Below are 25,842 nucleotides of genomic sequence, written 5' to 3' on the forward strand. Positions count from 1 at the left end.
ACGCCTGCGAACTTCCCCTGGGTTCTATCAGTTGAATGTAGATCTCCTGGCAGCTCTGTTCTCCCATACACTGATCTCCCAGTTAATGGATGATATTGTGGTGAGATGGATACAAAAAGAGAGCTCCAATAGTGCATATATCATTTAAATACCAACTTCTATTATAACATATCCAGACAAATGAGTACTCACATGCTCATCGTGCTTCCAGTGCACCAGGCTAAAAAAACCTCCAAAGCCGCACAACCGTATGGTTAGTCAGACTTTTCTGTCTCGTACGAGTCCAACAGCCTTCATCGTCCTTGCCCGTTCCCTACATGTGTCAACACAGCGTCACGTGTCTTCAGGGAGATTTCTTGGAACACTATATTGGATTGAAGTTACGGATCACGTCACATTGGAATGATCACCACACACGGGAATATAGGACATTTGTATTGCATGTTGATAATAAATATTTTGGACTTATATCACTTGTTGTATATATATTGGCACATTATTGGATGGAACACTATAGACAGTAAAGTAAATGTAGTGTGGCATTTATATTGAATTGGCTACTTATTAGTGTGCCTCCATCCCTGTTTTCACAGTGCTGCATTGTGCTATATTACTATAAATCCCCTCCTCTTCCTGTGGTCACAGTGCATAGACCAAACAGTCCTTTTTAGGACTAACCTTTTGTGTTTGTCAGCAACGTCAGCTGATTTTTAGCTACTGCCACGCCTTGCAGATGAAACACCGATCTTTGTGTGCCTATCACAGTGCCTCCCCCCCCACAGTTGTTAAGTACAATTAGTGCCGGTTCACACTGAAGCGGAACGACTTTGGGGGCGACCTGTGAAGTCGCGTACACCGAAGTAGTACAGGAACCTTTTTCTAAGTCGGAGCGACTTGTGTCGCTCCTATTAGAACCGTTCCTGTACTACACAATGGACGGCGACAGTGCGTGACTTGTCAGGCTGACCAAGTCACCTGACAAGTTGTACTAGTGTGAACCGGCCCTTAGGCTCACACTTAACCCCTTGATCACCCCCAGTATTAACCCCTTCCCTGCCAGTGTCATTTATACAGTAACAGTGCATATTATTTAGCACTGTATTGGTGTCACTGGTCCCCAAAAAGTGTCACTTAGTGTCAGATTTGTACGCCACAATGTTGCAGTCCCACTAAAAATCATTGATCACCTCCATTACTAGTAAAAACAACAAAAAAAGTCCAAAAATGTATCCCATAGCTTCTAAACGCTATAACTTTTATGCAAACCAATTAATATATGCTTTTTGTGATTTGTTTTTCACCAAAAAATATATAGCAGAATACAAATTGGCCTAAACTGATAAAAAATTAGATTTTTTATTTTTTTATTGGGAATATGTTATAGCAGAAAGTAAAAAATATTGTGTTTTTTCAAAATTGTCGCTCTTTTTTTGTTTATAGTGCAACATCTAAAAACCACAGAGGTGATCAAATACCACTAAAAAAAGCTCTATGTGTGGGAAAAAAAGGACATCAATTTGGGTACAGCGTTGCACGACCACGCAATTGTTAGGTAAAATAACGCAGTGCCGAAATGCACAAAAATGGCCTGGTCATTAAGGGGGTAAAACCTTCCGAAGCTGAAGTAGTTAATATGGTCCCGGCGCCTGCCCAGGGAACACTTTCTGCATGTGCACCACTTTAGATGGGTACTGTATGGTCTTTGTAGCCCAGAGGAAGCATTTGGTGAAACGCATTGGCACCAAAGACCTGCACAATATATAGTACTCACTGCATCAGTCACTACAGTTCCCTTCACTGTGTATCTTCGGGTCCTTGTGTATTGTTTTTATACTTTTTTAATATTATAAAAACATCTATTTTATCTGATTATGGATATCCCTCTATCTAGCATGCGACCTGTATAGTCTGCAGTCCGACGTCGCCCCCCCCCCCCCCCCCCCCCACACACACACACACACTTTTTTCCTATTTATACGGTGTTAGCATATACAGTAGCTGCGCTAAAACAGCACATTAGTCAAATTGCATTAAGAACTATGTTTTATAATTTTTTTTTTACGAATTAAGAACTAGAAATGCTTCTGTGACACCTTCCTCTTGTACAGTGTCACCATTTATTTTGCTTTGCCTTTGAAGCTGCCAGAAATAGTAATTTAGTCCTAACAAAGGTAATGTGTGTTCAGTGTATTCCTTCTTTGTCAGAAAACATGCTTTTGCTCTTAAATACAGAGGTGTATTCAGTTGTTTGCTCTAATCATACTATAATGTTTCAAGGCATACTGCCTTTAGTGAAATTATTGCTTTTTATAATCTTTGCACAGTAGGTTGAGGTTATAGAATCCCAATACTGTAGTTTACAATGTAGTAAATACAAAACATAATAACCATTAAATATAATGTGATAGATTGTGTGCTATAATGAGTGTAAAATGAACTGTTACCAGATCTTAAGGTACATGTAAACCTAAACAATTGTATTTTTTTATATATGCTTTAACATTTTAAAGTGGTTGTAAACCCTTACGTACACCCAGTGATGTGACTAGTCTCAGGTAATACACAGATTTGGAACAAATCCCTCTACATAAGGTGTACCTGTTTATCTGCAGCACTCTCTCCTCTACAGCCTCCTAAAGCACACATTATACACAGCATTTCTAAGGTTCAGAAGGCAGGGGGTGGGAATTTGATGTCACACACTGCACAACATAGAGCAGAGAGCTGAGTGTAACCTGAGACCTGAGTGGAGGAAAAGGACACACCCATCTACGCAGTCTCACAGAAAAATCCACAGCTGAAGCTGTCAATCACATGCTGTGTACTGGAGGAGGAGGCAGGTTCTTCTCATAGTGTCACATTGATGTCAATATAAATGATTAGAGGTGACTCATGCAGATAGCAGAGGGAGTAGAGAAAAGCTTTTAATTTAAATGAGCTGTTTTGGATTGAGGCAAGTACACATCATAGAGGGATATGCTTTGTTCATTTTTCATTTCAGAGGTTTACAACTGTAACGGAACCGCCAACCCACACTGTACTTGTGGTCTTCCGTCAGTATACGGCTTCCTTGCGGTCATGAACATATATACCAGATTTTCCCAGCCGCACTCATACAAAGCTAGCCAACAACTTAGCTTGTACACGTTTTGGAACCTTCTCCTTTATTGAACAGTTTTACACTCAATTTATACACACATGAGCACATCCCCCTCCTGATTAAAATACCACACACAGGTCAGGGCTTACCTGATTACATTATCCTATGCAGATGAAATTGTATACAGAAACATAATTAACATATCTAAAGAACAACCAACACAAACAGTATATTTCCACTCAGCAACTAACAGATGACAGTGATTCAATCAACCTGAGCCAATTAATTAGCATACGGCCGTCCTCGAGCTCCTGCAATACAATACACAAACAATAGGTGTAAATATAGAACCTGATGTAGATAACAGGTGAGTACATCAGCATATTCAACGATGTCTGGAAGACAGGTGGTTGAGCTGATGATATTAGCATATTGTCTGTCTTTCATTCCCAGTGACAGTGGGTACTGTCACAACAACCACTTTAAAGTAATGATAAAAGTGATTTTAAATAGTTTTAAGTCTGCAGCTTTCATTTAAATAATACATAAACAAACCTAAATTAAATTGAATGTATTTATCATCCAGATTTTCTTTAAATCTATGTGATAAATATTGTAGAATTTGTAGTAATCACAGTTTTTTAATAAACCAGATGTGCACATATGGTAGAACTATTTTGTGCAATGTATATCATATTTTACATTTAAAAAAAAATATTTGGATAACAGGGTCCTATAAACTAAATTCTGACTTTGCCCTTTTTCTACTATTTTACATTCTAAAATGTAAGACAGTGGGATTGAATACCTAAAAAAAATAGAGGTGGTTCACTGCACTCACTAAACCAAGTGCATGAAAACTTTCTGTTTTGTTCATTTTTCTTACATGTGATTGGTAGGAATGAGCATATAGACAAAACTGAGAGATATAGACAAAACCGATTCCTCTATAAAACAAAATCTCTGAATTTCAAATTTTGAACTAATGTAAAAAAAAAAAAATGTTTTTCTTTTCATTAATATGGTGTGTTTTTGGTGGATGTATTTGGGGTTCTTTGTATCAATTACTTTCTTTTTTTGTGTGCTTAAATAAATGTTGTGTACTGCTGATTTAATATTATTATTTTTACATTTTTACTATCTGTTTTTTTTCATTATGCATAGAATTTAAAACCACCAAAATTGCCTATATTTTGATTTCTTTATTCATGCCTATATATTCACTAAAATGGCAAAATTCCCCCAAAGCCTGCCGATTTTACAGAAATTACAGGAAGTTTGAAAACTCAGAATTTCACTCATTTATATTAGGTGATCAAAGTGAACACCGATTCAGCTTTACCTATAAGCTCAGTGAACATTCACATTGTAAAAGTAGAAGCAAATCCTAACTGAATGAAATTTACATGCTAAAGCCATATGGTTTATAATCAGTTACCATTCCAAAAAATGCTTGTTTTCACTTATTTCCATCTCTTGATACATCTCAGTGCTGCTAATCTTCTGCAGCCCTTCGCAGCTGGTTCCTTTCTACATACACTTCAGCAATGGTTGCATGGTATTTCTCAGGGTAGCTTCCTGCACACACAAACTATTTCAAGTAACGTAAAACCTGAGGCTAGGCTTTAAAAAATCCACTTGTAGCCTGTGTGACAGCAAAAGGAGCACCATTGGGAGACAGGGGCAGAACATTGTCACTCTGTATAAGGCAGTTCCTTCATGAGGACTTTCAATGAGGACTTTCATTAGGAAGCGCCAGATATTATTTTAAAGAAGCTGTAAATTTACCTCCTCCCACCGGGCCACTGCATATAAAAAGCCGAGTGGGAGCTTCCTCCTCCTAAATCGACATTCCTGACAGGCACACCGCTGCTGCTTGATCCCGGTGTGCCTGTCAGTACATCGGGATTGATCAATTTTTTAATAATACGTAGCCTAGCTTGTAGACTCTATAACTTTCACACAAACCTACTATCATACACTTATCAGGCTTGTTTTACCAAAGACATGTAGCAAAATAGAATCTGGCCTAAATTTTTGACGAAATTTGATGGTATTGGATTTCATTTGAAACAGTAGTAGAAAGAAGAAAATATTGTTTGTTTTTTTTTCAAAATGTTCACTCTTTTTTCGCTTATATCGCAAAAAAAAAAAAAAAACCCTGTGGTGAATAAATACCACCAAAAGGAAAGCTCTATTTGTCATTCCAAGTGCAAGAGCACTGAAAGCTGAAAATTGGTCTGGGAAGGAAGAGGGTGAAATTGTCCATTATTGAGGTGGAAAAATATAAAAATAATAGGTCTGTGTGAAAGCTATAGAGTATAGAAGCTAGGCTAGGTATCATTGAAAATGTATCAATCCTGATGTACTGGCAGGCACACCGGGATCGCGCAGCTGGGCGGGCACGCGGCTGTGTAATCTCCCTCCTTTTGAAGGACGTCCAGAAATGTCCACTCAGGAGGAGGAAGCTCCCACCCAGCCATTTATATGCAGTGGCCGGGTGGGAGGAGGTAAATTTACAGCTTCTTTAAAATAATATCTGGTGCTTCCTCATAAAGCTAGTATTCTCTGTGATAGACAAGGTGTATTTTAAAAAAAATCTGAAATTCCTGGATCACTTACTTACAACCACTTACCTGACCAGGAGGCCTACCCGGGGGGGGGGGGGGGGGGTTGGGTTAGTTGTTGAGTTGGGCAGAGCAGCTCTTCCCTCTCTGACCTGTTCTTCTCTCTTCACTACCTTGACTTTAATCTTTGTTCTTTGCTTTCTTCTCTCCTCCCTCTTCTCACTTTCAAGTTCTTATTGAGATTTTGTGAGATTCATAGTGTAGCCAGTACAAATTATCAAATGTGACTAACATATGAACAAATTTCAGAGGGCATCCATAGGTTGTGAAAGTGAACATCAATAAGCATAACATAATATAAGCCAGAGTTGCAGTAGTAATCGTATTGTGAACTACATACAAATAGGTGGGAAAGGAAGGGTGGGAGAGGTAAGAGGGGGAGGGAAAATGTGTGTTAATCATGAACTAGGAGACTCTCTTGGATTAAATGGAGTTGCGCCCATACACAGAGGGTGGCCTCTCCCCTCTCTTCCTAATTATTCTCCTTCCTTTTTCAAATCTCTTATTTTTTTTTATTTTTAATGATGAGTTTATTATGTTTAATTTATAGGGGATGATTACCCTTTATGCCTTAGGACCAATGTAACATTTATAAGGAACTGTGGGGTTTATTTACTAAAAATCAAAATCAGGCTCACTTCTGCTTAGAAACCAATCAGCTTCCGGGTTTTATTGTCAAAGCTTAATTGAACTAGCTGTGGTTAGAAACTGATTAGCTACCATGCACAATATTCTGAGTGCACCAGCCTTAGTAAATCCACTAGACATTTACAGTTACATAGTTACATAGTAGGTGAGGTTGAATAAAGACAACAGTCCATCCAGTTTAACCTGTGTAGGTGTGTGTGGCTGTAATCATCTCACATACCCCTGAATGTTCTGATCCTTGAGATGTACGTCTAATAGTCTTTTGAAAGCCACCATACTACCCGCAGAATCCACCTCTTGTGGTAGAGAATTCCACAATCTTGTAGCCCTAACAGTAAAGAACCCCCCATGTTGCCTGAGGTTAAAACGCTTCTCCACTAATCGCATTGTATGCCCCCGAGTCCTCATGCAATCCCTTCGACTGAACAGCTTTTTTTCTAAGCTGAGATCCCCATTGAGATATTTAAAAATTGCTATCATGTCCCCCCTCAGGCGTCTCTTCTCCAGGGAGAATAAATCAAGCGATTGCAGACGCTCTTCATAATTAAGGTCCTCCAATCCCCTAATTAGTTTAGTTGGCCTTCTCTGGACTCTCTCCAGCTCCAACACATCCCTCCTGAGGACTGGCGACCAGAACTGGACAGAATACTCCAGATGCGGTCGGACCAGAGTTTTATAAAGTGGAAGGATTATAGACCTATCTCTGGAATATATCCCTTTCTTTATGCATGCTAATATTCTGCTGGCCTTGGCAGCTGCCGCTTGACATTGCATGCTGTTGCCTAGTCTATCATCAACCAAGACTCCCAGATCCTTCTCCATTTTTGATTCCCCCAAGGGTTCCCCTCCTAATGTGTATTGTGCTTTTATGTTTCTAGTCCCCAAGAGCAAAACCTTACACTTCTCCACATTAAACCTAATTTGCCAAGTCATTGCCCACTCCGTTATTTTGTCCAGGTCATCCTGTAGGATATCTGCTTCATCCTGTGCAGTTATTGCCCTGCCCAATTTTGTGTCATCTGCAAAAACTGATATCGAACTACTGATCCTGTCCTCAATGCTATTTATGAATAAATTGAACAAGGTTGGTCCTAGGACTGAGCCTTGGGGGACCCCGCTTACTACCTCAGACCAGTCTGAGTATGCGCTGTTTATTACCACACTTTGGACACGCCCTTTTAGCCAGTTCCGTATCCAAGAGCAAACCCTGCTGTCGATACCTGCAGACCTTATTTTATAAATTAAGCGCTTATGGGGAACTGTATCAAACGCCTTAGCGAAATCTAAGTACACCACATCCACTGGTCTGCCCCTATCTAGCTCACAGCTCACCTCCTCGTAGAATGTTAAGAGATTGGTTTGACAAGAACGCCCATTTGTAAACCCGTGCTGATTACTGCTGATGATGTTGTTGTCTTTAGCAAACTCTACAATATAGTCCCTTATCATCCCCTCCAGAAGTTTACATACTACTGATGTCAAACTGACAGCTCATAACAGATTTTTCCTTACTCATAAACTGTGAGGTATCCAAATTTCCAAATTACATTATTATAATAACGAATTTAAACAAATCCAAAATAACGAAACAAAATTTTGGATGCATTTTGAATACAAATCATTTTTGAATCAAACTGAATTTAAATTTCTGAAGAGAATATAATAGAATAGAAAATAAAGGAATAGACTGGAAAGAATATAATAGAATTGAAAAGATCAGAATAGAAAGTAAAATATAATTATATATAATATAATAGAGTAAAACATGACAGAATACAAAATTAAAGAATAGAAGATAAAATGGAATAGAAAATAAAGGGATAACATTGAAAATAAAAGAATAGAGTAAAACAGAACAAAATAGAATAGAAAATAAAGGAAACATAATAAAATAGAATAGAAAATAAAGTAATAGAATATAGTAGAATAGAATAAGAACAATATAACAGAAAATAATAAAATAGAAAGAGTATAACCATCTTCTGAAATTCAAATTTGAAATAGAATAAATTTAAAATGGAATACAATAGAAAAGAACAGACTAAAAAAAGGAAAATAATAGAAAGTAAAAACATAGAATAGAATGAAAAAAAATAGAATAGAACAGAATAGAATAGAATGAATATAACCCTTTCTGAAAATTCAAATAGAATTTGAATAGAATGGAAAAGAAAAGATTAGGAAATAATAGAAAATAAAGAATTAGAATTGACTAGAATAGAATGAAATAAAACAATAGAATAGAATAGAAATAATATAACCATCTTCTGAAATTAAAATTTTCATATAGAATACATTTGAATTTGAATATAATAGATTAGAATAATAAAGCAAATAAAATAATAGAATAGAATAAACAATAGAAAAAATTGAATATAAAAGAATAGAAAGAATATAACCGTTTTCTGGAATTCAAATTTCGAATAGAATATATTTGAATTAAAAAATAATAGAAAATAAAATAAAAAGAATAGAATAGAGAAAAATAATAGAAAGAATATAACCATCTTCCAAAATTTGAATTTCAAATAGAATTTGATTTCTAATGGAATTTGATTCAAGTGCAATTAGAATAAATTTTGAATCGAATCAAAATTTTCGAATCAATTCAAATTCAAATAATCAAAACAAATTCTGAAAACAAAATAAATGAACTAATTTAACTAGACTAATTTATGTACATAAATTGAAATGCACATGTATATAATGTTCCCCTTTGTCTTCTATAGTTTTACTGCTATAAGGTGGTCAGCAAGACAGGGGGGTAGCTGTGCGCTGAATCACGTATATATTCATGATCGGTTTCTTCTGGGTAGGGCGCGCACACACAGCGGGAGCCCAGCGGTAGGTACCATGGTCTCGATATCTGCTGGCACCCGCCAATTGTTTAGTACACTGGCAGAACGGCAACCTTTCTATGAAAACAAGGCAGATTGCCGTTCTGTCAGTAGGGAAGGCGTCCATCCTGTGTTCCTGCAAAGCAGGGAGATGAATCTATGCCTTCCCTTAGTAAAAGCACCTCCCTCACAGTACACAAGCACTGGCTAGGAACACATTTAACCCTTTGATCACCCCTGATGTTAACCCCTTTCCCAGCCAGTGTCATTAGTACAGTGACAGTGCATATTTTTTATCACTGATCACTGTAATAATTTCACTGGTCCCCAAAAGGTGTCAAAAGTGTCAGTTAGAGTCCAAGTTGTCCACTGCAAAATCACAGTCCCGCTATAAGTTGCAGATCACCACCATTACTGGTAAAAAAAAAATACAAATAAATAAAAATATCATATAGTTTATAGATGCGATAACTTTTGCGCAAACCAATCAATATACGCTTATTGGGATTTTTTTTTTACCAAAAATATGTAGCAGAATACTTATTGGCCTAAACTAATGAAGAAATTAGATTTTTTTAATTTTTATTGGATATGTTTTACAGCAGTTAAAATAAAAAAAAAAGATTGTTGGTCTTTTTTGGTTTATAGTGCAAAAATTTCAAAAATGCAGTGGTGATCAAATACCACCAAAAGAAAGCTCTATTTGTAGGAAAAAAAAGGAAATCAATTTTATTTGGGTACAGAGTCGCACGACCGCGCAGTTGTCAGTTAAAGTATTGCAGTGCCGTATCGCAAAAAATAACCTGGTCAGGAAGGGGGCTAAATCTTCCAGAGGTCAAGTGGTTTAAGTATAACTAAAGGCAAAACAATTTACAGTGGAGAGGGATTAGAACCCCTGTCAGATTTTATTGCTGTTTGTGTCCCCGTTAGGGAGAGTCATCCTCTCTATTTGTCCTATTTACAATTATCATTAAAAGTGAAAGTAAAAGAAAATTTAGGGTTGTCCCTAGAAAATTAATAGAGGGGAAATCTGCCATATAGTATGTATCCACAAGATACTAGTTCTTGTGACCTGGGGGCCACAGTTGATTACCTTAATTTACAGGGATTTTCTCTCACTTCCTGTTTTGGTTATCGGACAGGAAGTAGAGGTAAATCTCCCAAATGGGACGAAGTTGGCAAAAATAAACCTTACAGAGGTTAAAACCCTTCCTTACTCTATCCAAAATGGAAAAAAAATGGAAAATTGTATCATACTTACCGTAATTTTCCTTTCCTGGTGCCTATCTATGGCAGCATACCTGTGATAGAGCTCTGCCTCTACTCTGCCTTCAGGATTAATGAATAGCATAAAAAAAGACTCCCCCTACTCCCAGCATTCTCCTATGATATAGACTACCGAGGGAGGGAGCGTATGCTGCCATGGATAGGCACCTGGTGCCTACATGGCAGCATACCTGTGATAAATAACTAGCTGAAAAAGGGTGGGTAGATGCTAAACATAAAGACATGTTTTTATTTAGATGAAGAAAGGGCTTACTGCACTGCCCTTCATCCAAATTCTACAGAGGTGAGTGCTCCAGGGTCAACTATATAATGTTTTAGAAATGTGTGCTGAGACGACCAGGTGGCAGCCCTGCAGATGGTTTCCAGGAAGACGTTTGCTCTGGATGCCCATGAGGCAGAAATTGATCTCGTAGAATGAGCCCTCACCTGCTCCGAAGGAACGCCCTGTACACTTTACAAATCAGTTTGACAATCCAGGATGCAAGAGTCCTGCTAGAAGCTTCCTTCCCTTTGATATGTCCAAGTTTGGATCTATTTCTGACTGGGAAAAGACTGGCAAGGCCCATGGTTGCCTGAGATAACTTGCGGTAGTGACCTTAGGGGTGAAACCTTGAATAGGTTGCAGTTCCACTCTGTCTGGAAAGACAAAGACATGATAATCCTCGATTCCCAGGGCTTGCAACTCCGACATCCTCCTGCCAGATGTAATGGCTAGAAAAAAAGCCATCTTTAAGGATAAGTTCCAGATTGATATTTGTTCCATAGGAGCAAAAGGATATTCCGCTAAGGCTTCCAGGATTAGAGTTAGGTCCCATTTTGGAAAAGTGCGTCTGACCGGAGGGCGTGACTTTAACACCCCTCTAAGGAATGTAACTACGAGAGGGTTGACCGCCCATCTTGAATTTGTTGCCGATAATGCAGCCACCTGGACGTTTAATGAGCTGAGACCTAGGCCTAGGTCAAGTCCGGTCTGAAGGAACCCCAAAAAATTAGAGACTGAAGGTGAGGATGGATCTAAATTTTTTCCAGCCGCAAAGGTTTGGAACTTTTCCCACACTCTTGAGTAGATGGAGATTGTGGATGGTTTCCTTGCTTGAAGGAGTGTCTAAATGACTTCCGGGAAACAGTCTAAGGCTTCAAACCTCCGCTCAATTTCCACACCCATAGATCCAGTCTGTGCGGGTTTGGATGAGAGACTCTGCCTTGCTATAGAAGTTGAGGGAACAGGGGAAGTCTCAGAGGTGTGCTGACAGACAACCGCATGGCCAGCAGAAACCAAGGTCTCTTGGGCCAATAAGGAAGAGTACTGGTTCCTTCCGGAGCCTCAGGAGGAATTTTAGAATAAGAGGGGAAGGTAGGAAGGCATATGCTGTGTGGAAGTCCCAGGTGTATGTCAAAGCATCCACCGTTTCCGCCTGGGGGTGTGGAAAGCGGGAGATAAATCTGGGAAGCTTGGTGTTCAGAGGTGTAGCAAAGAGATCCACCTGAGGATATTTCCAGTGATTGGTGATCTGGTGAAAGATGTCTGAAGTAATTGTGGTCCAGGAGAGGGAACCCAACTGTCGAAGTTTGGAGAGGTTCTGAAGCTTTGTCCACCAGTGAAGACTTCTGCGCATGCAAGGTGTTAGGAGGATGGGTTACGAGAGACGTTGTTCCAATGTGACCATGGCACCATCAGGATGCATGCTGACATTGAACCTATGAGGCTAAAACAGAGAGAAGCTGTCAATCGTGGGTTGTGCAAGATCTTGGAAACTCTCTCTGAATGATGATCTTTGCCTTCTGTATGGGTAATGACACTGTACCCTGACTGGTGTTGAATAATGCTCCAAGATAGATCATCTGCTGGGTAGGCATGAAAGGGCTCTTCTGATAGTTTATTAACCACCCTGCCTGGGTCAAAGACTGTAACAAGATGTCCCTCTTTGCAAGAAGGTGACTCTGGCTGTCCGCGAGCAAGAGGATGTTGTCCAGGTAGTGATATACTTGTAGCCCTTTTCCCTGAGAGGGGCTATGGTAGAGACCAGGCCCTTCGTGAAGACCCGAGGAGAAGTGCATAAGCTGAATGGGAGGCCCTGAAACTGAAGATATAGGGGACCCACTGCAAACTTCAGGTATTTCTGAAAGGACGAAATAATTGTAATGTGAAGATAGGCATCCTGAAGATCTATTGAAAGTAACCAATCCTTTGGTTGTACTGCCTGGATTATCGTCTGCACAGATTCCATCTTGAAACTTTCTAGATCAATATGTTGATTGAGCTTTTTCAGGTCTATTATTGGTCTCCATCCCCCAGTTTTCCTTGGAACGAGGAATAGAGTGGAGTAAAAACCTGTATATTGCTCCAAAGGGGGCACCACTGTGCTCTGTACTTGGAGGGACGTTATAAACTGCAGAAGAGCTTCTGCTTTTTGTGGTGATGTTTGGGTCTCTGTCCTCTTGAAGTAATTTTGAGGAGGCTGAGGAGAGAATGTCCAGTAGTGTCTGTGTTTTATTGTAGATAGGACCCAAGCGTCCTGGCATCTGTTTGCCCTGCACAAAATGTTTGAGCCTGGCTCCCACCGGGAGTGTTTGGGCCTGCCCTATGTCAAAAGGATTTTGTTTTTTCCTGGGGGGCGGAGAAAGGCTCACTCTTCCTTTTCCCCGGAGAGGAAGACAGGGTACCCCTCCAGGTTTTCCGACGATTTCTATCCTGGCGAGATTGTTGGAAATTTTCTTGACCTAGAAGTGAAGTTTCTGGATCTCCCGGCCCTTCTGTCTTGTGGAAATAAGCCAGACTTGCCACCAGTCACTCTGGAGATTGCTTTGTCCAATTTCTCCATAAACAGTGCCTTCCCGTCAAAGGGAATCCTGCACCAGTTCTGTTTTGAAGCAATGTCTGTTGCCCACGGCCTTAGCCATAAGGCCCTTTTGGCTATGACTGAATGCAGCTTTGCTCTGGCTGAGCAGCGAATGGTGTTAATTGCTGCTTTTCTGACATCTTCAACTCGTCTAGTACCCTTATGATGTTTTTCTTTGGCACATCTCATCTGATAGGCGACTTTATGTTTTCTGTCCAGGCTTTTATTTCTGTGGACACTGATGGAAGGGCGATTGCAGGCTTATAAGCTGCAACTGAAGCTAGATAGCTCAGTTTGAGATCCAGATCCATACGCCTCTCTAAGGGATCTTTAAAGGATGCTGAATCTTTCATAGGAAGATTAAAATGTTTTGCTAGCCGGGCTACTGCTGCATCCACTACTGGCATTAAATCCAAGGGCTCTGAATCAGCTGGAACTAGAGGGTAAAATTTCCAAAACTTTGCAAGCGAAAATGTATTTTCCGTCTCCTTCCACTCCTCAATCACCTCCCTTATCTCAGGCATCAAAGGAAAGACTGCTTGCCTCCTTTTTAAGTGAGGGAAGTACCTTCTTGACTTCGAGGTGGGGGTCTTCGAGGTGGGGGTCCTCGGGATCCTTCCATGTGATGGCCAATTTCACTGCCTCTATAAAGGGCTGAATGTGTGAAAAACTGAAGCCTCCTCTCTCTGAGTCTTCAGAAGATGTATCTGAAAGATCTTCCTGAGAAGGAGTTCTGGACCTGTGACCTGAAGGGGGAATTGGCATGCTGGCCACTTGTAGACTTTCTTGGTCTCGGTCAGCGTATTCCTTAAAGCAGCTCTGACAGACCAGCTTGTTAGGTAGGGGTGTGGCGCCACAGGCCCAGCATTTCTTCCTCACCGAACGCGTATGAGGAGAGGGAGAGCAATAGCTCCTATGAGATCTAGATCGACTGAAAGATCTATGTCTAGATGAATGCGACCTGTGGCTCGGACTGCATTCACGAGGATAAGCATGATGTCTGGATGACTCTCTTGATCTCTTTGAGTTAACAGGGCTGAAAAATATATAGAGAGAGAGAAATGTGTTTTTTTTTTGTTTTGTTTTTTAAAACACATTCGTCAGTGCGCTCTTTTAATACTCATGAAAGGGTGGTCCCATACCTAATAGACATTTGCGGATCTTGATCATGAGGTAGATGGCTCATGTTGGCTAAAGCAATAGGATCAGCTGAAAATAGGGAAGAGGAAGAAAGCTTTCAAATTCACGCCAAAAGAAAAGGATATTCTTGCGTTTTCTCTTTTTTCTTTTATTTCTTTTTAGAGAAAATAACAGAAAAGGGCATAGCTGGTGAAAGACACGACCTGGCGGGGACATATTTAAACATTGCCGTTAATTGATTGTTTATGAAAAAATCCAAAGTCAACACAGGGGGGTTGATTTACTAAAACGGGAAAGTGCAAAATCTAGTGCAGCTCTGCATAGAAACCAAGTATTTGTCAAAGCTTAATTGAACAAGCTGAAGTTAGAAGCTGATTGGCTGCCATAAACAGCTGCATAAGATTTTGCTCTCTCCAGTTTTAGTAAATCAACCCCAGGGTGCCTTAAGGAAAAAAGAGAGAGAAAGAAAATCAACAATCCCTTTAAGCTTAGTAAAACCTGCTTAGTATCATAAAGCATACATTTTTAATGTCACATACATGCAGCAGATTTTGAATGCATTTGTAATCTGCAATATATTACACCAAAAAGGCAAGCGCATTAATAATGAACACTATCATTGACAAAGTATTGCGCTGACTCCTGTTGGGTTATTATCTTGGAAATGATAGAGGGATTCTTTCAGTGCTCAGATTATATTTGACAATGACACTTGTGGGACTGAGAAACACGCAAAACATTCATAAAGAAATATAGGAGCGCTCAATGTGCTTTGTACATTGTCAGTCACTATAAGTAAGTTATTACAATAATAGCTCTTAGCTTTTTCTGAATGTACTGAAAGCTGTGGATCTCCATAGAGCTGCTTTAACACATAAATGAGCCCCTGTTAAACTGTAAATTAGAGGGGCCCCAATTTCTAAAGACAAAATGACTATCCCTTAACAGTTTGCAATGGTTTTTCAATCTGTCGAATTACCAATATGTACATTACATTTATACCCTTTTTATGCCATTATTACTATGTACCCAAGTATTTTCCATTCACTTTTGTGTAGCTTTCTCTTTTCCCACATCTTTTTATGGATTAAATACACTTTTTATTATCCAGTCAAGTGGGGGAATGGGCATTTTCGCTGAGCTGTTGGTCCGGGGGCTGCGATGCGTGGCTTGACATCTCTTCCTCATCTCTGCCTCTGGTCACATCTGGGATGCGGGTGGGGGTGGTCACGCCACGCATCAAGGCCATGTCTACATACTCGACCAGCGGTGCCTATTGGGATTGCCTTCCTGTGGCCACCCTTTCCACCTGACGCTCGGGGCAAGTTGTAGTGGCCCATTTTCTGGCGCACCCGCCGGATGTGGGATCGGTCCTCTCCACCCCCCCTTTCTGGCATCTGCATGGCTCTGGCGGGGATCCACCCTTGTTCTCTGGGGTATTTAGCTGAGGTCAGCCAGGCTTTCATTCAGTTCAGCCTCCTTATGTGGTGAACTGCACACTAGAAGTGGGAACCTTGAGGGGCCAAGGCTACCCTCATTGCACTATATTTTCCATCTTGGTCACTATATTCATTCTTTTGGTTTTGTCACTGGGTCTTTGACTTGTTTTTCCTTCCCTTCTTTTGTTTTCTATTTTGATTATGTATACACATGGTTCCTACTTCTATTCACGTCCTAGTCACCCAGCACCATTTGGTGTCTATTTCATGGATTTTCATTAGTACCCTGGAATCTTCCTTGGTTTTGGTGGACACTTCACTAGACCCCAATTTTTATATATTCAATTAGTACATATATCATCAGTACAAATCCAGATGCTGAATGTATTATTGATGCCGACATGTAAGTGTTAAGGCCATTCTCCTTTTTTTTTAACAGGTTCCGGACTGTCCGCTGCACATTTACTGTGGCAGGTTGGCCCTCCTGCGTAAACGAGCGAAGCCCTACGTGGGTCACGCTCTTGATGCTTGGGGGTGAGCATGCACCACCAGCACCACTCTCCTGCCCCCACTAGGCAGCGGGGATGCACAGCTGACCACTCTTCTCACTGAAATGATCACAGAGCACCTGTGATCCTCCTATATAGGATCACAGGTCTCTATGGTTATTTCACAAGCCCCTCCCCCCAGGGTTAGTAAACACCCCCTTGGCTCACATTTAACCCTTTGATCACCCACTAGGTAAATCCATTCCTTGCAAATGTCATTATTACAGTAACAGTGCATAGTTTTAGCACTGATTACTGTAGTAATGTCCCTGGTCTCCCCAAAAGTACAAAAAAATGTCAGTTAGGGGTCCGATCTGTTCGCCAAAATGTCTCAGTCCCGCTAAAAATCGAAGATCACTGGCATTACTAGTAAAAAAAAAAAAAAATTAAAATGACATAAATCTTTCCCCTAGTTTGTAGACGCGATAACTTTTGTGCAAACCAATCAAAATACGCATATTGCGATATTTTTTTTACCAAAAATATATAGCAGAATTCAAATTGGCCTAAAAGGATGAAAAATTTAGATTTTTCAAATTTTTTGGGGGAGGGGGGGGGATGTTATATAGCAGAATGTGAAAAATATTGTTTTTTTGTTTTTTTTCCCAGAATTGTCACCCTTTTTTTGTTTATAACGCACAAAATAGAAATCACACAGGTGATCAAGTACCACCAAAGGAAAGCTCTATTTGTGGGGAAAAAGGACATAAATTTTATTTCGGTACAGTGTTGCATGACTGCGCAATTTTTTGTTAAAATAACGCAGTTCTGAATCTCAAAAAATGGTGGCCTGGTCATTAAGGGGGCAAATCCTTCCGGTCCAAAACTGGTTAATACATACATGAGATTTTGTGCATTCTTATACAAACCTATATTTACAGGTATCTTTTTTGCATCAAGCTCCTGGTGAGAGGACAGGGATCAACGAAACGCGTAGAGCCACATAGATGCATAGATATATTATTCAGAGATGACCATGTACTACTACTATTATATGAATTGTTTTACTATATGAATTTTTCTGTTAGCTTATTTTCACACATATCTGCATCATATTTGGAAACTGATGATATATATTTGTATTAATCATTAAATGTAAAATAAATGATCATGTTCTGATTTTATCTATGTGTATTTCAGTTAGTGACCTGCCTCATCTAAAGTCCCATGACCTCTGTTCCATGTTTGTATGTACAATTAGGGATAGAGGCACATCACTGTGTATGCTTTGGATCATATCCCTTTTTCCTAACAGTTTGCAAGAGCATCACAAAGCAGATAAATACATTTCTTCTTTATATTTGTATTTAGCAAAGATGTTTTCTATTGCAGGAAATCTATAGGGGTTGATTTACTAAAGATGTAGGGCATGTTTACTCTGCAAAGAATACCCAATTGCATACAAGGAAACTAAAAAACATATATTTGCTTGTACGTGAAAGGATGATGAAGGTTAGACTTAGAGAAAATTCCCATGCAAATTAAAAATAATTTTGCTAGGTGAACAGCTTAATTGCCTTTAATAAAATAAGCCCATAATAATCTTTAACCACATCAGCTCCGGAAGGTTCATCTTCCTGACCAGGCCATTTCTTGCTATACGGCACTGCGTTAATTTAACTGACAATTGCACAGTTGTGCGACGCTGTACCCAAATAAAATTGATGTCCTTTTTTCCCCACAAATAGAGCTTTCTTTTGGTGGTATTTGATCATCTGTGTGATTTTTTTTTTTTTGCGCTATAGACAAAAAAGTGCGACAATTCTGAAAAACAAAAAACATATTTTTGACTTTATGCTATAAAACATACGCAATAAAAAAAATGTAAAAAAAAAAAACAAATTGATTCATCAGATTAGGCCATTATGTATTCTGTTACATATTTTTGGTAAAGAAAATCCCAATGAGCGTATATTGATTGGTTTGCGCAAAAGTTATAGCATCTACAAACTATGGGATATATTTATGGAATTTTTGTTTATTATTTTTTACTAGCAATGGTGGTAATCAGAACTGTAAAACTACAGTGGACAAATCAGACACCTAACGGGCACTTTTAACACTTTTGTGGGGGCCAGTTACATTATTACAGTGATAAAAAATGCATATACTATACTAATGGCAGGGAAGGGGTTAACATCAAGGGCAATCAAATGGTTAAGTGTGCTCCTAGGTCGTGCTTTCTAACTGTGTGGGGGAGGTGCTTTGACTGGAGGAAGACAGAGATCCGTGTTTCTGCTTAGCAGAAACACAAGATCTCCATCTTTCCCTCTCACAGAATGGAGCTCTGCCTATTTACATAGGTAGACAGCCAGTCTGCCTCTCCTGAGAATGATCGGTGGGTCCCAGGGCACATCACACCGCCGAACCCGCTGGTTGGCTCCTGCTGTGTCTAATCACAGCACAAGCAAGTTGCCCTGTCACAGTTTATCTGCATGGGGCGGTCCTTAAAGGGTTAAAGCTCAACTTTTTTGACACCCCTCACCCCTGTTTTTGACCTTAGCTCCATTTCAAGTAACCCCACTTATTTTATGTAAAAACTAACGTATGGTTCATACATTTATACTTGTCTTTGGTGTGGAAGTAAAACATAATGACATTGCATTGTTTTTTGCAACTGTGTGCCCAGGCAGACATGATGATGTACATGAGTACTTTTATGTAGCGCAATACAAAATAATAAATGAAATGTTCCTTTGATTCAAATAAATCATCACAAAACATATATTAACTCAAATAAAATGCCCATATATTGCTTTTTAGTACAATCCGCGCACTACGTGCAACACCCAGTGCTTGTATTAAACGCTCACCCATGGGATTGTATACCCCATTAACACCCATCATACCATATGAACATACCTAAATAATAAAATAAACACAAAACAAGGATTGGGGAAAAGTTTAGGCCACAGCCTCTTTATTGGGTTTTAGTGCCGGTTCACACATATGCAATGTCAGACATTGCATGCGATTTGCACCGCACTGTTGTGCAAATCAAATATGATGTCTGCACGACGAGAATTTAGCCATACAGATTGCACGGCTGAATGTGCATCACATTCAAACCAAAGTTGCACAGAACCCTTTTTTTTATTCGCACCAGAATCAGATCGCATGGGTGTTCACACCCTATGCGAACCGATTTCTGTCCGAACTGACAGTTCACACTGTGATATGCAAACAAATCTGGGGGTTTACTTAACCACTTGCCGACTGCCGCACGACTATTTACGTTGGCAGTCAGCCCCTCACAGGCAGAGCGACGTAGGGCTACGTTGCTTGCCTGTAAGGGTTTTGGGAGCGCGCTCCCGCTCGGTCACAGACCCCCCCCCGCACGTGTGCCCGGCGGACCCGATGTCCGCCGGGCACTCGCGATCGTCCGTGACAACGGGAGAAAGGCAGGCGGCTAGTGTAAACAAAGCCGCCTGTCAGTTCTCCCTGTGTAAGAATGGTGATCAAACGGTTCTACTATGTAGGACCGTTGATCACTGTTCTTACACAGCAAGCCACTGCCAATCAGAGTTAGAAACACGCCTCTAGGACACACTTAACCCCTCCCTCTCCAATACAGTCAAAAGTGTCAAAAATGTCAGTCAAGGGTCCGATCTGTCCGCCCAAATGTCGCAGTCCCGCAAAAAAAAAATCGCAGATTGCCGCCATTACGCATTAAAAAAAAAAAACAACAAAAATGACAAAATCTTTCCCTTTGTTAGTAAACGCAATAACTTTTGCGCAAACCAATCAAAATACGCTTTTTGCAATTTTTTTTACCAAACATATGGTAAAAAAAAAAAATTGGCCTAAAATGTTAAAAAATTTAGATTTTTACATTTTTTGGGGGGAATTTCATATAAAAAATGTGAAAAATATTGTTATTCTTGCAAAATTGACGCTCTTTTTTTTTATAGCACATGATCAAAAAATCGCACTGTTTGTGGGAAAAAAGTGGGACGGCCCTGGTCAGGAAGGGGGTAAAATCTTCCGGGGTTTAAGTGGTTAACTTTGTATTGACACCCCCATCGCATATGGCAGTGTGAACTGACTGCGAGTCAGGTGCAATGCGGGAACCCGCAGTGGATTCGCAGGGTTCCTGCATCGCACCTATGTGAACCGTCACTTAAAGAATTTTAACCACTTCAGCTCCAGAAGGTTTTACCCCCTTAATGACCGGGCCATTTTTTGCGAAACTGCACTGCGTTACTTTAACGGACAATTGCACAGTCGTGCAATGCTGTACCCTAATACAATTGATGTCCTTTTTTTCCCCACAAATAGAGCTTTCTTTTGGTGGTATTTGATCACCTCTAGATTTTTGCGCTATAAACAAAAAAAGAGCAACAATTTTGAAAAAAACACAATATTTTTTTACTTTCTGCTATAAAACATTCCAAATAACCTGTGTCTAACCATGTACATGTACGTGATGATACGCAGCCGAGCCGCCCTGCAGCAGTAAATCTGCGTGGGGCGATTGGCAAGTGGTTAATTATGAAAGTAACTTTACCATTTAATACCATACGGAACCACTGTTAATCATTAACCACTTGCCGACCGCCGCCCGACTATATACGGTGGCGGTCAGCCCCTCCCAGGCAAAGTGACTTACCGGTACATCACTAGCCTGGGAGCGAATAGGGGGCGAGCGCGCACTGCCGGAGGCGCGCTCCCGCCCCCGCTCGTACCAGAGGAAGCCCGTGCGTGTGACCGGCGGACCCGATGTCCTCCAGTCACTTGCGGTCGTCGGGCAGAGAGGGAGAAAGGCAGGCGGCTAGTGTAAACAAAGCCGCCTGTCATTCTCCCCTGTGTAAAAACACAGATCACCCGGTCCTGCTATGTAGGACCGTTGATCTGTGCTATTACACCACTAGCCACATCCAATGACAGTTAGAAACACGCCCCTAGGGACACACTTAACCCCTCCCTCTCCAATAAAGTTAACCCTCATTTTTACAGTAACAGTGCATATGTATAGCACTGATTACTGCAGTAATGTCACTGGTACCCCCAAAAGTGTCAAAAATGTCAGTCAAGGGTCCGATCTGTCCGCCGTAATGTCACAGTACCGCAAAAAAATCGCAGATCGCCGCCATTACGCGTTAAAAAAAACAACAAAAATGACAAAAATCTTTCCCTTAGTTAGTAAACGCAATATCTTTTGCGCAAACCAATCAAAATACGCTTATTGTGATTTTTTTTACCAAACATATGTAGCAGAAAACAAATTGGCCAAAAATTTAAAAAAATTTTGATTTTTACATTTTTTTTTTTGGGGGGGGGGGGGAATTTCATATAAAAAAATGTGAAAAATATTGTTATTTTTGCAAAATTGTCGCACTTTTTTTGTTTATAGCGAATGATCAAAAAATCACACAGGTGATCAAATACCACCAAAAGAAAGCTCTGTTTGTGGGAAAAAAAGGACGTCAAATTCGTTTTGGTACAGCATCGCACGACCGCGCAATTGTCTGTTAAAGTCACGCAGTGCCGAATCGCAAAATACCCCCTGGTCAGGAAGGGGGTAAAATCTTCCGGGGCTTAAGTGGTTAACAGACCAACATGCTTAGTCGCTAAGGCTCAAGCAGCAATATTTTATACCAACCAAATAAAAGTTTACCAACCACTGTCCACCCACAAAGTGGGCGACATTACCCAAAAAGATGGGCCTTCAATAGCAAACAGAACTGTTGTTAATCAATAACAGACCAACAACAAAATAAAAGCATACCAACCACTGTCCACCCACAAAGTGGGTGACATTACCCACATAAAGGTGGACCACAATGAGGGGAAATAACAAAGGACGGGTGGGAGAGCAGGTCAAAAGATCCAGAAGGAAGGCTGAGGAGAATCCAGAGTTGAGTCCAGCTGACAGAGGTAAATGCTGACTCCGCCCAATGACAGGAGAGGATATAAGTAAAGGGTACACTCATTGGTAAGATGTTTCCCGCCAAAAGATTTGTCACCAATCCAGTGCTCAGCAGCTGAGGTAAATCTTCCTAGCAACAGCAGGCAGCTTGTCATCTGAAACACAAAACAGAAAGAACCAGCAAGGCAGCCATAGAGAGACATGTACTAAGCAATCATCATAGCCCTCTATTAAGAGTAAAATTTATTTATGAAACAAATGGGTGTTACGGGTGACAATCCCATGGGGCCACTTCTCAATTTTATTCTATCATGGCCATGACATTCTGTTTTTTACATTCAATCTGCCAGTGAGTGTGGCACTGCCAGAGGAGAACTGAAGCCAGAGGGGAAGCAAAGTTCATATAGCCCATAGAGGGACATTTATGAGATTTGTGTAATAAGGTAAGCTTTTAGCACAAGCTCTGAGTGTTGTATGTATTGCACAGATTACGCTAAAAAGATACGGAATAGATTGAGAATTTCACAACACATTGGTGGAGGACTCTCTTCATTGGACTGCAATATATGGACATTTTATTTGAATTAATATCTATTTTGTGATGTTTTGAGTGATTTATTTTGATCAAGGGAATGTTTAATTTATTATTTTGCATTGGGCTACATCAAAGTATTCATGTATGTCATGTGGAGTGGAGTGAAACGCACTTTGTAATGTTTAGCAGCAATCACGGTTGGTGACACATATACACAAAATAATTTTTGTGCAGTGACTGCGCTGATTGTTTCTTGCATTAGTTTAAGGCATGATGATGTGCCCCCAGCAGACAGGTCCATGACAAGATGAAGATTAAAAGAAACTAGCCGTCTTTCAACCCAGAAGACCAAGGACATCTAGTAACAATGAAGTATTACTGCAGTGGGCAACTCTGGATTGAAGGTGAGCATTTTTTTTTTTTTACATTAGGGCAACAATTAAAAAAAATAAAAAATCCACTTGCATTTAGCTTTACCTTTTTCATGACCATAGTTCACAGACCAGTAAGGATGAGTGTAAAAATGTTACCAGAATTGATTTTTCCACAAAATTACAGTCAACAATAAACATGTGTACATTGCTGACATGATGATCAGTGGCTGTAACGTACCTGGTGGTGGAGCCTGAAGCGTTGAGGAAGGCCTCTTGTACAGCCCTGGCTCTGGAGTCCCTGGTAAGGCAACAGGGAACACCAGAGCGCAGAGTGGCACAAGTGCCTGGCAAGTCTCTCGCTGGTGGGTCCTGCTGTGCATCTGGAATGCAGGGATGACAGGACTGGTAACACTGGCAGAAGGACTGGAGCCAGAAGAAAGTGCAGATGCAGATGTAGGTGCAGGATGAAACAAGACAGAGTCCGGCGGTCCAGGTCGGTAACTAGTGAGCAGAGCAGGTACCAGCAGCAAGCAGGAGAGTAGTCAGGAATCAGGCCAGGGTCGGTAACAGCAGGACAGATAAATAGAGGGAGCAGGCAGAAGCGTAATCCAGGGACAGGCTAAGGATCTATACAGGTGGCGTTCAGGCAGAGACAAAGGCTGGATCAAGTTGGCAACAGGAGAACAACAGGAATAGATAACAGAAACACAAGAACATTCTAGACCAAACAACACACACACACACACACAATACACTGGTACAGTTCAAATTGCTTTTTTGGCGCCAAAGTGCGCACGCACCTGCTAACCGGCCATGAGCAGGATTTCTGAGGCTTGTGTGTCTGTGCACACGAATATTTATTTCCGGACAGTGGCTTTGTTGATAAACAAACCAAGCCAGTCAGTTTGATTCCTGATTGTTTGTCGAGGTTGGAGATGTCAGATACAGTGCAGTCTGTCAGCTATGAGTGAACACCCTTGTGCGCTCCTATATGACAGATTGTCAATGCCTGCTGGTTAAAGTCCAACTCTATCCAAAATGTTTTATTTCTTTTGGGATACATCAGAAAAGGGTTAGAGCCTCTGTGAAGTTTTTATGAATTAACAGGAAAGGATACCCCCTTGGGACTTTAATGCAGTTTGAAATATGCTGCACATTTATTGATATAGAGAGATGTACTTTACTGTACAAATAATTATAAAATCATCATGTGAATGTTAAAAAAACTTTTAAAAAATAAATATTAGCTCTGATTAAATACACATGGAATAATACCTCCATCCAAAAGCATATGATATCAATCTTAAGAAATACATATAACAGCCCCGACGCATTTCAATCATTCCAATCCAAGATCTTCTTCAGGGGGCCTTAGGAAGGGGGAGATCTCTGAATGTTAAACATACAAGTCATTAACAATGACATTTTGTGCTATAGGCAACAATAGCAACAGATTTTGTTTTCTTTTACTAACAAAACTTTCGACTCAGAGGCACTTATCCATCAGAGTCTCCTTACCACTTAACCACTTCAGCTAAGAAAGGTTTTACCCCCTTAACGACCAGGCTATTTTTTGCGATACGGCACTGCGTTGCTTTAACTGACAGTTGCGTGGACATGCAAAGTTGTATACATATAAAATCGATGTCCTTTTTTCCCACAAATTCTTTAACTCTGATGCTAAAGTCAACAAAAATGGTAGCTGCTTACATCATCACTAACTGACCATCTGGTGCTCTACAAGTCCCAGCATTTATTACACCTGAGGAAACTCACTCCTGCCCTCTTCCTCTATGTTTGTCCCACTTGTTAGTTGATTGGTGGAATAGCTAAGGAGATTTAGCAGTATTCACACTCTTAGTTCTACATCAGCAACACTGAACGGAAGAACAATACACCCATTTCTGGCATTACACTCTTTGAGGCAAAACTTACAGTACCCAGAAAGCAAGCAGGATTTAGCGGAAGTAAACCCATCGATTTGATAGTTTCAAAAAAGAGTTAATATTCCCGGCATGCTGGAAATGCTAGCTGTCACATTGATTGTGCTCTCAACCAAACTGTCAAACCATCCAATGGCTGGTGGCATAACTTATCTCATGTGCAGCATCAAGGCAGTTGCAAATTAAACAGAGCCTAAGATGGCAGCTTCCTTGGCTGAAAATGATAGGGGGGTTTACTTCCACTTTAATGTTCAAGTTCAAGTCATAGGTGCATGGAATACTGGCATTTGTAGAATGTAGGATAGAACTTTCTGTGTACTTGGTCCTCCACAGAAGCCTGGCTATCCAGTTAGTAATGATGTAAGCAGCCACCGTGTTGGTTGATTTTAGCAACAGAGTTAAGCAGACCATGGCAGCATTGAAGTTTAAGTGGAAAAAAATACTTAGCATTTATATTGTTGATTTAATAGGTGTGCTAGATATTAAAGTAAAGGTGCAATTGTCATTCAATCCTCAGTTCTAAAACCTTACAATAACAATATACTGTTTGCTCCAGTACTGATGGTCAGGCCCTATAGTTGGATAATGTAACTTTGCCTATAGCAGCCCCCATTCCCCTAAGTGGAGTAGACCTACTAGTACTTTCATACACAGT

Source organism: Pelophylax lessonae (assembly GCF_965119305.1).
Source record: "Pelophylax lessonae genome assembly, chromosome: 5".
In the NCBI taxonomy this organism is placed as follows: domain Eukaryota; kingdom Metazoa; phylum Chordata; class Amphibia; order Anura; family Ranidae; genus Pelophylax; species Pelophylax lessonae.